This window comes from Cupressus sempervirens, chromosome 4 (assembly GCF_028749045.1).
Source record: "Cupressus sempervirens isolate cs-2001-9-10 chromosome 4, ASM2874904v1, whole genome shotgun sequence".
Lineage (NCBI taxonomy): Eukaryota > Viridiplantae > Streptophyta > Pinopsida > Cupressales > Cupressaceae > Cupressus > Cupressus sempervirens.
The window spans coordinates 356,753,289-356,766,956 of NC_143121.1; positions in this window are offsets into that span (position 1 = coordinate 356,753,289).

Sequence of the window (13,668 nt, forward strand, 5' to 3'; positions counted from 1 at the left end):
AAAGATTTCAGATATCAAAATGTCTTTACCTTTTTTATTTTTGATGTACAAGTTGTTGTTGTCACCAGTTCTCTCAAATCCTTCTTCACAAGGTATTTGTGCAATCTCTCATACCATGCTCTAGGTGCTTGCTTCAAGCCATAAAGTGCCTTGTGCAGTTTGTAGACCATATGCTTATTGTAGTCTTCAACAAATTTCTCTGGTTGTTCTATGTGGACTTCCTCTTCTAGTATACCATTTGGAAAAGTAGTTTTCACATCCATTTGGTAGAGTTTGAAACCTTTGTAAGTAGCATATGCACATAGTGTCCTTACTCCTTCCATTCTTGCAACAGAGGCAAATGTTTCCCCATAATCCAGTCCTTCTTGTTGTGCATATCCTTCGCAAACAAGCTTGGCTTTGTTTCTTGTTATCTCACCATTCTCATCAAGTTTGTTCCTAAACACCCATTTGGTACCAATTACATTCTTATCAACTAGTCTAAGAACTAGGGTCTAGGTTTTTTTCTTCCCAATCTAGTCTATCTCTTCTTCCATAGCTTTATACTAGTCATCATCTTGTAGTGCATCTTTCACTATTTTGGGTTCAACCTTGCTCAATAGACATGATTCATTCCTTAGTCTATTCCTTGTCATTAATCTTGCATCCTTGTCACCAATGATTTAATCTATAAGGTGATGTCTTCTTAAATATTTGGTTAATCTTGGTTTTTTCCTTCTTTCCATGTTTGATCCTTCAGGTTCAAAGTCATTTTGTTCTTCTTTATCTAGTACTTCATCATCTATTTCACGTATACTATTTTCAAAATGAGAATGTGCATTTCCTTCATTCTATAGCTTAGCTTCTAAATGTAGCTCGACATTCACTAGGTGTGACTCAACTAATATTAAAATTTGTTGTTGATTCCAAACTTGATTTACAACATTGTCTTCAATAGTAATTCCTTCATAGAAGTATACAAAGGATATATAATCCTCTAATTGCTTAGTTCCATCAACCTAAACTTTTGCATGTTCATCAAAATTTACATTTGCACTCTCCACAATATTATTATTCTTAGTATTCAAACACTTATATGCCTTACTTCTAGTGGAGTAGCCAAGGGATATGCCTTCAAAACTCTTTGCATCAAACTTGTCATTTCTAGTATCTTTAGGAATATAACATTTAGAACCAAATACTTTGAAATATTTTACATTACATGAGTGACCATACCATAGTTCAAAAGGTGTTACATATGTACCTTTCTTGACTTGTATTCTATTCAGGGTGTAAACAGTAGTGCTTATAGCTTCTCTCCAGTACTTTAGAGCAATATTTTTCTCCATCATCAAGGTTCTTGCACTGTTTATCACTAATCTATTCCTTCTTTCTGCAATACCATTCTGAGATGGAGTTCTTGGTGCTGATGTTTGCCTTTTGATACCTTGTCATTGTAGAACATCTCAAATTCTTTTGATGTAAACTCACCTCCTCTGTTTGACCTTAGGCACTTCATACTTTTTCCTATTTCCTTCTCAAATCTAGCCAAATACCACTTGAACATTTGAAATGCATCAAATTTTCGTTTTAAAAACATAGCAATCATCATCCTTGAATAGTCATCCACAAATAGCATTATGTATTTGTGTCCTATGTAACTTTGCACTTCTATTGGACTACATAAGTCTGTATGGACTAGCTCTAGTACTTCTTTAGAAGTGTATGTTTTTCTTTTTAAGCTAGACTTGGTCATCTTCCCCAGTTGACATTGTTTGCACAATGTGTTTTCAGGTTTCTTTAGTTTAGGTAACCTTCTAACCTTCTTCTTTTTGCTGATGCTAATCAGATTGTCAAAGTTAACATGACATAATCTTTTATGTGACAACCACACATCATCAAGTCTAACAACAAGACAAGTTGCATCTTCATATCTAGGTAAAATAGATTACTCCTATTTTGTTCACCTTTTCCTATCAAATTTCCATTAGTGTCATAGATCTTGGTAGTTTTGTTTCCAAATTCTACTTTGCAACCTACATTGCCTAATTTTGATACACTCAACAAATTGTAGTTCAATCCTTCAACATAGTATGCATTATCACATGAAATTTTCTCTATAAGTTTGATGGAACCTTTCCCTTTGATTTGACACAGAGCATCATTTCCAAATCTAACACTATTTCCATCATATTGACTAAAGGTAGTAAACTTACTTTTATATCCTATCATGTGAAGTGACCATCCATTATCTATGATCCACTTGTCATTCTTATTTACATAGGTTACCAATTTTGTTGCTTCATCTTCATCTTTATCTAATTCATCCTTCATGGCCACATAGACTACTTCATCATCATTCTCATCAAAATCTTTTCCTTTTTCCTTATAATTTCTGCTATCATCTTCTCTTTTGTTCTTTTACTTGTTTCCTTCTATGTAGTTCTTCTTTTGTGTACACCTTATAGTAGTATGACCTACTTCATTGCAATTGAAACAAATGATAGGGAGCTTACCTTTGAATTTACCTTGGCCTCTATGGAATCTCCTAGCTAGTATTGCTTCTAATTGTTCCACATCTTTCTCATCTATGTTGCTATCATAGGATCTATGCTTTTCTTTTCTTCTCTTCTTGCTTGATATCTCCTCCTCAGTGTCTTTTATTGTCAACTTGGCCCTAAAAGAAGATTCAAGGTTCTCAGGTCTGTAGTTGTCAAAGTTGGACAATTCAAATGTAGTAAGTCTTCCCACTATTGCTTCAAAGGTCAATTCATTTCTTGGTGTACACTTTAACTCTTGAATGGCTAAAATTCTAATAGCATAGATAGGGAGTAGGGTTCTCAAGTATTTTCTATTAACTGTCTCTTCTTCAAATTGACTTGCTAGACTTCTTATTGCACTTACCACTTCTTTCATTCTAGATCCATATTGAGTAGCATTTCAACCTTCCTCCATTTTCATGTCATCAAACTTTCCTCTAAGGCTTTCTCTCTTTGCTCTCTAAACATTCTGATATCCTCCATAGATATCTGATAGGGCTTTCCACATCTTGAATGCAGTATCACATCCTTTGATGTTATCATATTCAACATAACTAAGTGTAGAGGCAATCTCTAGCATTGCTTGATTGTGCTCCTTCCTTTTGTTCAAATCATCTATAGTAAGAGGTCTAGCTAGTTCTACATGTTCTATTTTAATTGAGGTTTTTGCATAATCACCTATTGATCCAAGATGCAATTTCATCAGACTCTCCCATGCAAAAAAGTTGTCTTTGTTGAGCTTGGAAACTTCTCTCTTGGACATCTTGATCTTCCTACTTCTAGTACCTTGAAACTAAATTAGTAGATGGCTCTGATACCAATTCTTAGAAATTCTTTAGAATAATTAAGAAGGAGGGGGGGGGGGGTCAGGGGCGGGGTGAATCAGTTATTCAAGGTCCAAATGTCGTATTCAATTTTTTTTCACTAAGTGTAGTGAGCCCACTCAACCATTCATTCATCCAAGCTTTAATTTTCCTATTCAGCAAGTTACTATAAATTAACATGCAAGCATAACACATAAGGAGATCAACACATAACATAGTGATTTATGTGGAAACCTAAATTGCAAAAAACCAATAGTAACATGCTACTCAATTCTCACTCTTTTGAAGTGATGCCCTATGAAAGGCCTGCCCTGTTAAAGGCTTACAACACACTATTAAATGTGACCTTGTTAGAGGATTTAACCACCCTATTAGAAATGGACCTGGTTAGAGGACTTTAGAACATTCACTTGGAATGCCACCCTGTTAAAGGATTTATAAATGGCTATTAAACAAACCTAAGTCCATAGGATTTTCATGTCTAATAAAATTGCTAGAGAGTGTTAGACAATCTTTGACCTGATTATAACATACAACTTAACTTGCAAATCTCATATCACTCTTTAGCTCACACCATTGCTTGGTCTTCAGTCTTTGCAACTCTTGATAGCTTTTCATCCTTTCAAGCTTTGTCTCCTTGAGTCTCCATGCTCAATATACCAATGTAATCATCTTTCTCTGATCACTTGTTGAAGCAGACCCTCTGTTCTCTATTCTTTCTTCTCCTAGATGTCTTCTCCTTGACACCCTTCTAACCACTTCACAATTTGGCACTCTAGCAATAGCATTTTCTTCTCGATCTATGAATCCTTAAATAGAAGTCTAGAACTTCTTTTCCTACTCGATTCTTCCTTCCATTGATTTCAATTCATATGGATTAGGTAGGATTCATTGTATCTAACCCATATTTTGTTTCCTCTAGAAACTTCTTAAATAATCCTTTGAATTTTCCCAAAAGTGGTTTACATAGAATTTTGTGCCATTGGCTCATCATCCTTATCCTCCAAATAGTTCACAAAATTCAAGGTAACAACTATGTCAACTTAGATTTGGCAAATCTTTGTCATTTAAAATAATATAGTAGCTCAACACTATTGAAATACTAGTGCTCGACACATACTGTGTTACTTGGCACATACTACATTTTACTAATTCTTGGCACCTAAAGTTCACTTGGCACCTACTAAGATTTTTTCATGCTAGGCACTTGTTACTTTACTTAGCACTTGAACTTCACTCAACACACACTAGATTTTTCTTTTGCTCAGCTCTAATTGAGAATTTGCTTGGCTTCAACTAGGTTGCTTGGCACCCACTAATGAACTTAGTTTAAGCTTTGCAATTAACCTTGTTACAACTTATTTCTCAAATATTTCTAAGTGTGGCCAACCTCTGTATCTTTGAATATGTTACCGATACATCATCTCACCATTGTCTTAACTGGTCATTGTACTTCATTACAACATCATAACTCAACCTTTCCCTTAGGTGTTCTTGTTACATCTTGTTGATTAAATCCTCTTCATTAATCAACAAAGTGATAGTGCTTGGATTTTATAAGAAATTTTCATTCCTACAAATAGCAAGTTTGACATCAATGACAAAACAATGATTGAAAACATTCTTTTAACAACAATCTCCCTCTTTCAATCAATCTTCTTCATCAATGATCTTTTCAATTAGATTTCCAACATAATTGGTTTATCATTCTTGGTCTTTAATCATTCATTAAATGTATCAAAGAATACACACCCAAAAACACACGCGCGCGCGCATACGCACATCACTTGTTCATTAATAACTATAGAAAGATCCAGATTCATTGTTTACATTTAAAAAGTGTAAATAAGACATAAAGTTATGGATTTTTTTTGGATACTTCTAAATAATGATTGAAGACCAAGAATGATTAACCATGTATTTTGTAAAGAAACTCAGGTGTGGAAAAAAGTTTCTACACTAAACTCTTAAGGAAATTATTGTGCAAATTCTTATTAAATACTTACAATTATAGATTTGATATTATGTGAACAATAATATTGTAGTCAACCATGAATACAGAAAATAGATAGAGAAAGAAAACACAAACATAAAGATATGTTGGTGGGGAAAAGAATTATAGTAAAACAACCCCACCCCTCCAAAACTTGCACAATGAATTATCTTCAACACAAAGGTTACAACACACTTGTAATGCAAGTTCTTTCAGGAATCAAAAGACAAATCCAATCACAAGAAAACACTGCCAACAATAAAGTTTCACTCACTCCTACCTGCAACCCTAAAGTAACTTATATCATGGACTTTCCATTTTAGGAAAAATTTCAAAGAAAAATTATATTATGGCTTTACCATTCTGTAGAAAAGTAGGAACCCAAAAAAATTTTCGGCTCATGCCTTGAACCTTACGTGCTAGATGGAGACTCGAGTGTATAGTACATGATGATCAATTTCCACATGTCTTCATATCTTCACCCATCATCATACCTTCCAAAGATAGCTCTTACGTGTTATAGGAATTCATCATATCCATTTCACTCATGATCTCCTTACACACTATTCAAGATGCCGACACATGCAAGTATAGTGACACATCAACATGTGAACTAGACATGTACACTCATAATCAATTACATTATTTGAAAAAAATACATTTACAAAAAAACTAATAAGAATAGGAATTATCCAAGGTTGAGACACCTTATTCCTAACATATATTGTTATTTTTCATATTTATAGTGAGTGAATCTGTCAAAGGTTTGAAATAATAGTGACATTCTTTATGTTGAAGTAACACAACCAAATATGGTTTGTGCTTTCTAGTTTTGAGAGAATGAGTTAGAAGAGGGTAGAAGATAAGAAAGTGATGCTATTTGAAGCATTAAAGAGACTTGGTATTTGAGTTCTTTTTTTCTATACACATCATTGTTTCTTCGTCGGGAACACATCTTAACCAGCCACTCTATCAAACACAAACCTTATGATGTAGAGAATCCTAACATTTCCTTAAACTAAACACATTCATAGATCAGAAAACCTTACTCACCAAACTAACATTAATGGGAAAGCCTTCAAGAAATAGGCATACAACACTTATTAATCCTTCAACTCCTTTAACAAGAACTCTTCTCCCATGAACAACTGCGTATTGACCCATCACTATTTTTTTCACAAAATTACTGATTTGTTTTTACATAAGCCATAATAGATTCCACAACTTGACTCACTACAATTCTCAATGTGATTAACCACATAATTCTCCTACTCTGTGTGATAACACAATAAAGCCTTTCTTGTACCCCTCACTTACTAGTCACACAAGTAACATCCTCCATTTACTCATTAGAATTCCATGGAGTGAAACAACTTTAAACTCCTAAAATGATCACCCATTAGACTAAATATCCATTCCATAAACCATTGACAAACCCTTGCACGAGATTTCATTACTCTATCAAATGAAAAAAAATATAGTTTAATATTGTTCATATCCTCCAAATTTCAATGGAAAACATAATGAATAATTTATCTACAGGCTTCCAATAACTTACTATTAGAGTGCTAGTAGTTACTACTTTAGACCATGATAGCCATCAATTTTTGTTGAATTACAGCCTTCATCATCTTAGATACATGTTGACCATATTTTTGTAGGCCAAGAATGAAGATAAATAAAATAGGTTTGAACACCCAAATGACACTTCAGAAAAATTCTCTACATTCTACAGCAATAATGACTTTGAAAATTACTTGGATGACCCTATGTTGTGCAAAACATGGCTTAGGATTTTTAGATACAATGGAAAAATAGAGCTAAATTGGGAGGATGTCATTCTAAGAATTAATGTGAGAGGACAAGTAGTGAAGGATCATTTATTGGGGTTGGAACTTAGAAATTATGTATTCTTTATTGGAGGGGATGTGCTTAGAATAGAGTAGAATATTGTAGTGGAGGGCCCCAATGTCTACCAATCTTTTCATTATAGAGGTTTTTCCTATACCATGAAAAACCTTCCTGTAAAAAATTATTTCATGGACCTTCATTTTGTAAATATAGTATTTACCAATGGGCCTCTAGGGATTCATACACGATCATAAAATTTTGTCACAACTAGATATGTATGCTTGCATTAGTTTAAACACTCTATTTTTTTTAATGAATAAAAACACAATGGTTAATAAAGATAGTGTGATAAAAATAAGATTCTAGAGAAATTTATACAAGAATCCCCACCTCATGAAGGGAAGATTATTGAAAAGATTGAGATAAAATAGGTAATTGAAGGTGTTCATCATATTCACAAACTTTTTGAGGAACAAGTGCACACAATGAGTGAATATAGAAAGTGTTGCAAACTAAGAGCAATGCTATAGTAGTTTGTTCCAACAATGCTAATGAACATAGAAGTTAGTCTTATTAGAACATTTGTGTGATTGTAAAGTTAGAGAGATTTTTCTCTAGGGAGTACACCTAAAGTAAGTTGTGGTTTTTTGTGTCTAGCAGGTAGTGAGAGAAAAAAAACCATATACCTAATAGGAACTTCAAGCTCACACATCTACTACAAGATTATCTAGGAGAGGCAATTCAAAGGCATTAATGTTTATGAAAATTAGTCCCAGTGAGAGTGACTCAGGAGAAACACTAAGCTTGTTCAAAGGGAAGTAGTAGGAGCATTTTCAACCACCATTACCTTTATAGGTTAAATGGATAAGTGTATTATAGAGGGCCTTAACATTGGGTTTTGGCCTTGAGATTTGAGGTCAATATTTTGTCCTAGGGGGAATAATGAAATGTTCACAGAGTATGATTGAATGAAAGTTCAGGTGCCTTCAGATTTGAGATCAAGATTTTATCCTCTAATGCTAATCAAATGTTCATAGAGGACAACATAATAGAAATTCATTTTTCATTTGAAAACAAAATATGTAGGTTATTTTGCAATGAAAAATGACAATAATTTAGACTTTAAATAGCACATAACTAGAAATTTTGTTAAAAAATCATCTTTTATTCCTTGGACACCTCATACACTTAGTAATCATGTCTAAAACTCACTAATCCTATGTTTTTTTAGGCATTAAAATAATTTATATATCTATATTATTGACAAAATATGTTAACTTGACAAGAACAAGAATAATATAATATCTCTAGGGATTTTTAACTATTCCTCTTGGGTAGTCTCTAGAGTCTCCAAAACTACCCTTTCCCATAACTGATTTTGATTAATCAATTCTTGTCTAATTTGAACATTTTCAGGTGTATTATTTAGCAATCTTAGCATTCTTGATTGTTAGTCTATCTTACTCCTTAAGGGAACTTCTTCCAATATTGGTGGAAGAGTTCTTATTGAACCCATATTTGATGTGCTCCCAATAGGGGCATTCATATTTCCAATACAAGTATGTTAGGAACAATAGTGTTTGATGAAGAGGGTATGGTATGAGGTTTTTCACTTGATTCCACTCTTGTCATAGGTTCTTTTTTCTATACATAGATGGTATACCATGAGCCTCTACACTGATAGATTGCGTTCTTGTTGGAATCGTCCTCCAAATATTCTACAAGTACAAATATAATTATTTTGATGGTATAATAGGGAAAAATTATGTTATCAAGATTGCACTAAATATGATGGGACCATGCCTTTGGCATAACACTAGTTGTATTGGCAGGGATAGTTGGATCATGCATGCCAATAGAATAGATGCTCAAATGAGTTACTTTATTAATAACTTGTGTATTAAAAACACAAAAATTAGTAACTACATAAACTAAAATACATTTATTAAATTCATAATAATCTTGATCAAATTTTACCTATAGTCTTGTAGTAGATGTGCTAATTGATTTAATAGAGGATGGAATAAATTTTGAGATGTCTTGCATTCCATTGATATAGAATAACATTACATAAAATGTAGCATATGATGTTTGAAATTATAAAAATTAATTTTCAAGGTTACCTCATGTACCATCACCATTGTATGTTTCCCTTGTTCAAATTATAATATTTGAACTAAATAATTTAAAATCAATGGATCCACCATAGAAGCATTTGTACAACTCTGGGTCACATTCTTGAAGTACACAATGTCAATTTAACAAAAGTAACATATTTATTAAAGAACATGTGCAAAAAATATTAGTAAAATATTCAAATTCACACCCCCCACACCCCCCCCTCCCCCACCAGCCTTTAACAATAACATGTACAAATTTCATTAAACTTCAACATTAGCAACACTCATCATATATTTTTTGGAGTTTGTGAAATATCGTGTTTCTCTTGAGAATGTGGTGATTGCATAAATTTTTTAGGTTTCAATTGTGTAAAGTTTCACACAATTTTTTTTTGAGAATTTGGGGTTTGGTAGATCGCGTACCTCCACCAAATAGATAAGTGGCATTAAAATAAATAATTGATGAAATAAAACTTAAACTTATCCAATAAAAAATGTTGAAGTTGTAAGAATTGACATGACAAACATCCACTAAAAAAGCATTCAAATTACTAGATGTTCATTACATTTTGTGTATGATGAAAAATTCAATAATCATAAATATTTAATCATATTGTATTAAATTCTTACAATAATCTTAAAGTAAACATGGAAATCAAATAGTTTCATGCTCACATGAAATGTCCTCCTCTAATGGCATAAATACCCCATCATCAATGGGCCCTAAATCGACAAATAAATTAATACCATCACTTTCATGGCCTCCATTTCCTTCAACTATAGGTAAATGAAAATCAATGATGTCATCATCTATATGGACTTGTTGTCCATGTGGTTCCTCATGTTTTTCAAGCACTTCATGAAACTTATCATGATCTTCATCTTGGTCATATACATCATTGACGAAAAAAATTCATCATCACCATCATGGTCATCTATGTCTTCAAGTGGGACTTCTACATCTTCAAGTAAATCATGGTCCTCTTTTTCTTTAAATGTTACTTGTTGTCCTCTTGGATCATAATCAATGAGTAATGACCAACAGGTTGTTCTAAATTTGGAATGAGAAATATTTGGTAACATTGATTTGGAAACATATAAGGTTTAGAAGTGGCTTCAAATCTAGATGTATTGATCATATAGAATCCATTATTATGAAAAAAGATTACTTTTTCTTCACTTTCTTTTATTATCCCATGTCATTCAATATGAAGAACAACTTTCTTGAAATAAGTAAAATCAAGCTCTATAATATCCTCCAACACTCCATACTACTGAAGTGCACTTGTGATTGGTTGGATATCATTTGCATGTGAACAAAATTCCACCTCAAATGATGTTAAATTTCCACAATCATAATTGTTTCTATTTTCATAAAATTTTCATATGCAAAAATGATGATCGAGATTCCACATTGGTTTGTAATATTTTACCTAAATTTATTAAAATATTTAATAATTAGATTCAATGATATAAAATATAAAATAAAATTTATTAAACATACCTAATATGTTGATATATATATGTTTCACCTTCCCATTCATAGATACTCTAACAAAATTCTATTGTTGTGGTGTCACTATGTTCTTTTTTTTGTTGCCTCATGTTCAATATTGGTCTTTAGACAATTCCATGAGCATCTCTCTGTCCATTTTCTTTTATGGTTTGTAGGTATTCCTCAAGTAGTTTTTTGACCATGTTTATTATATAAGTTGACCCATGTCTTTTCATCATCTAATTTCATTTTTTTTTGTATACTTCTCCATTCATTCCAACATAAGTCAAAATTATACCTAATCTACCAATTTACATATGATCTATCAATTTCTTATCATTTGTTAAATCTTGTAGTTGAGCCACAAGTGAAGAAGAAAATATTGAAAGCATTAAAGGAAAAATGGATCTTTACAATTGGTACATTGAACGAGATTCAAAATTGGTTACTTGAGAAGGTTTCTAGAACATTGTTTTGTCCACTCACAACTTTCTTGATAAAAAAATTTCTATGTACAATAAAGCTTTCAGATGTAACAATGTAATGATATAGATTCAAGTATAGATTACCAAGGTGGCTCTAGAGGTGGTACACCTTAAGGAGCTTTTGGCTCACTAGGGGAATGTTCCATGTACGGTGGTGAAGATGATACCTAAATTTTCTTTTGTAGACTATACACCTCCTATAGCCTTCGGTGACGCCACATATCTTCTTCTCATTGCTCTTACACCCCCTAGTCTCAACCATTTCACTATTCTACAATTGATGGCTTTGGATGCCCCTAGCACTTGGTCTCCCCTCCCCCAAGCCATTATTTTGATTGGTCCCTAGTTGCTCCTCATGTTTCTCCTATTGATTATCACCCCTTGTCTAATAGGGATCCCAAGTTATCTTTCTTGTGGATGGACTTAGTGATTTTACCTCCTTGTGCAAAGGGATAAATGGAAAAAGATTAAACTATTGATTTTTTCTATGGGCAAGCTCCTTGTGAGCTAGCCACTAATCCTGCCAATGTATGGAGTTATGATGATCGTGACCCCCTCTCTTGCATGGAACTAATCTTGCATCCTTTGGGATTCTTATATGGCCTTTTTTTTTTTTTTATGAGTAGCTTAGTTTCCAAACTTTTGTTGTTTGAACACTTGCATGGTGATCCTTGTATCCCCAAACCCTTTTTTGTGAATATGTAACTTTAATATTTAAATAATAGAAGGGATTATTTATTTAAAAAATGGTTACTTGATAAATTGTGATTGTAGTTTATGATGTATTTTTTAATTTTTAGTTTATGTTTTTGGCACTAGTGCCAAAAACGGAGGAATATATAATGTGTGAAGTAAGTATATGTATATATATATATATATATATATATATAGAATCTAATAAATAAGGTCATTAAAGGATATATAAAGTAGTTTGGTAGAAAAAGAGTTTTGGAAAAGGTTTTACAAAATACTTGATTTGCCAAGGACAAGTATATAATGAAGATAAAGTACATATATACAAGTGAGTTATACAAATTATTACTAAAGATATTTTGAGCTATTATATAGAAGTTTTTGCCACAAATACAAAATGGCAATAATTTTACTTCCATATACATCAAATTTTTTCATTAGTGCAATGGATCAATTAGTGAGTATTAAGGATATTAGTCAGTGAATATTATTACAAAGCCATTGTATAATGAACGAGCCATGGAAAAACAAAGGTATAAGAATAGAATAGTTATAATAGAGTACTATGTACATTGAGAAGGTATTTATATACCAAGTTAAGTCTTATTTGAGTGAGACAAGCATGATCGATCTTCATGATTAGCAAAATCTGGCATTGAATTGAGCTTGAAGGAGGAGTTTATGAAGCAATGCAAGAAGAATAGAAAAAGTTTGTAATGCCATTGAAAGGTATGTACTTAAATTCTACTAAGCAAGAAAAGTTGTATACAATGATTGAGAAGAATATTTGGTAAAAAGTATTGGGAAGAGAGATTTGACTAATGTTGATCCCAAGGTAGAATATGAACCAATAGAAAAGAAGAAGACAAATGAGATGATAACGTTGGATCTAGATTGTAGATCTTGAAGGATTTTTAAAAAAATTTCTTTAACCCTAATAAAATCATGGATCAAAGAGGAAAAAATATTTCTTTATAAGGACTTATGGTGTAGTAGCTTAAGGCTATTATTTCTATTACTATTTCTATTTTTAGTTCTAGAAAAATAAAATTCTAAATTAAAACTTTCATTCATGAAAATTATAATAATAAAACAATTAAGCTTGCAATTGAAGTAGATGATACATTATTTGTAAATATTTTTGTCCTAAAACCAAGTTGGGATATTCTTCTCTATAATGTAGATTTTAAGTTGATGATCAGACTATACGATCTTAATACCAGAATATAAAAATATCTTTTGAAAATATGAGGGCATCTTGAATTAGAATTACCTTAACCAAAAAATACTCTTCAGGAACTACAATTCACACTATAAATTATGTTACAAAATAAAAAGGATGCATGATTTCCTTGAAAATAGGCTACAAATTCTCACCTCCCTCCATTAACACACATAACATTTTCCTTAAGTCAAATTTGCACTAAAAACACAAAAATAAATGGTTGTAATTTACAATGAAAAGAAAGCATTAATAGAAAAATGTTGAAAGTGATTAAATAATAGAAACTCAAATATCTATTTTTGTCTCAAGAATATCAAGCATACAAATAAACTCCAAATCAGGAGAATGTGGCATGTGAGGAATCTCACTCTTCATGAAAAATATTAAATCTAAATATGTGTAAATTTTCCTAATTTTATGGTCTTCTTTTCAAAATTTGAAATTCCTTGTTTATTTCTTCTTG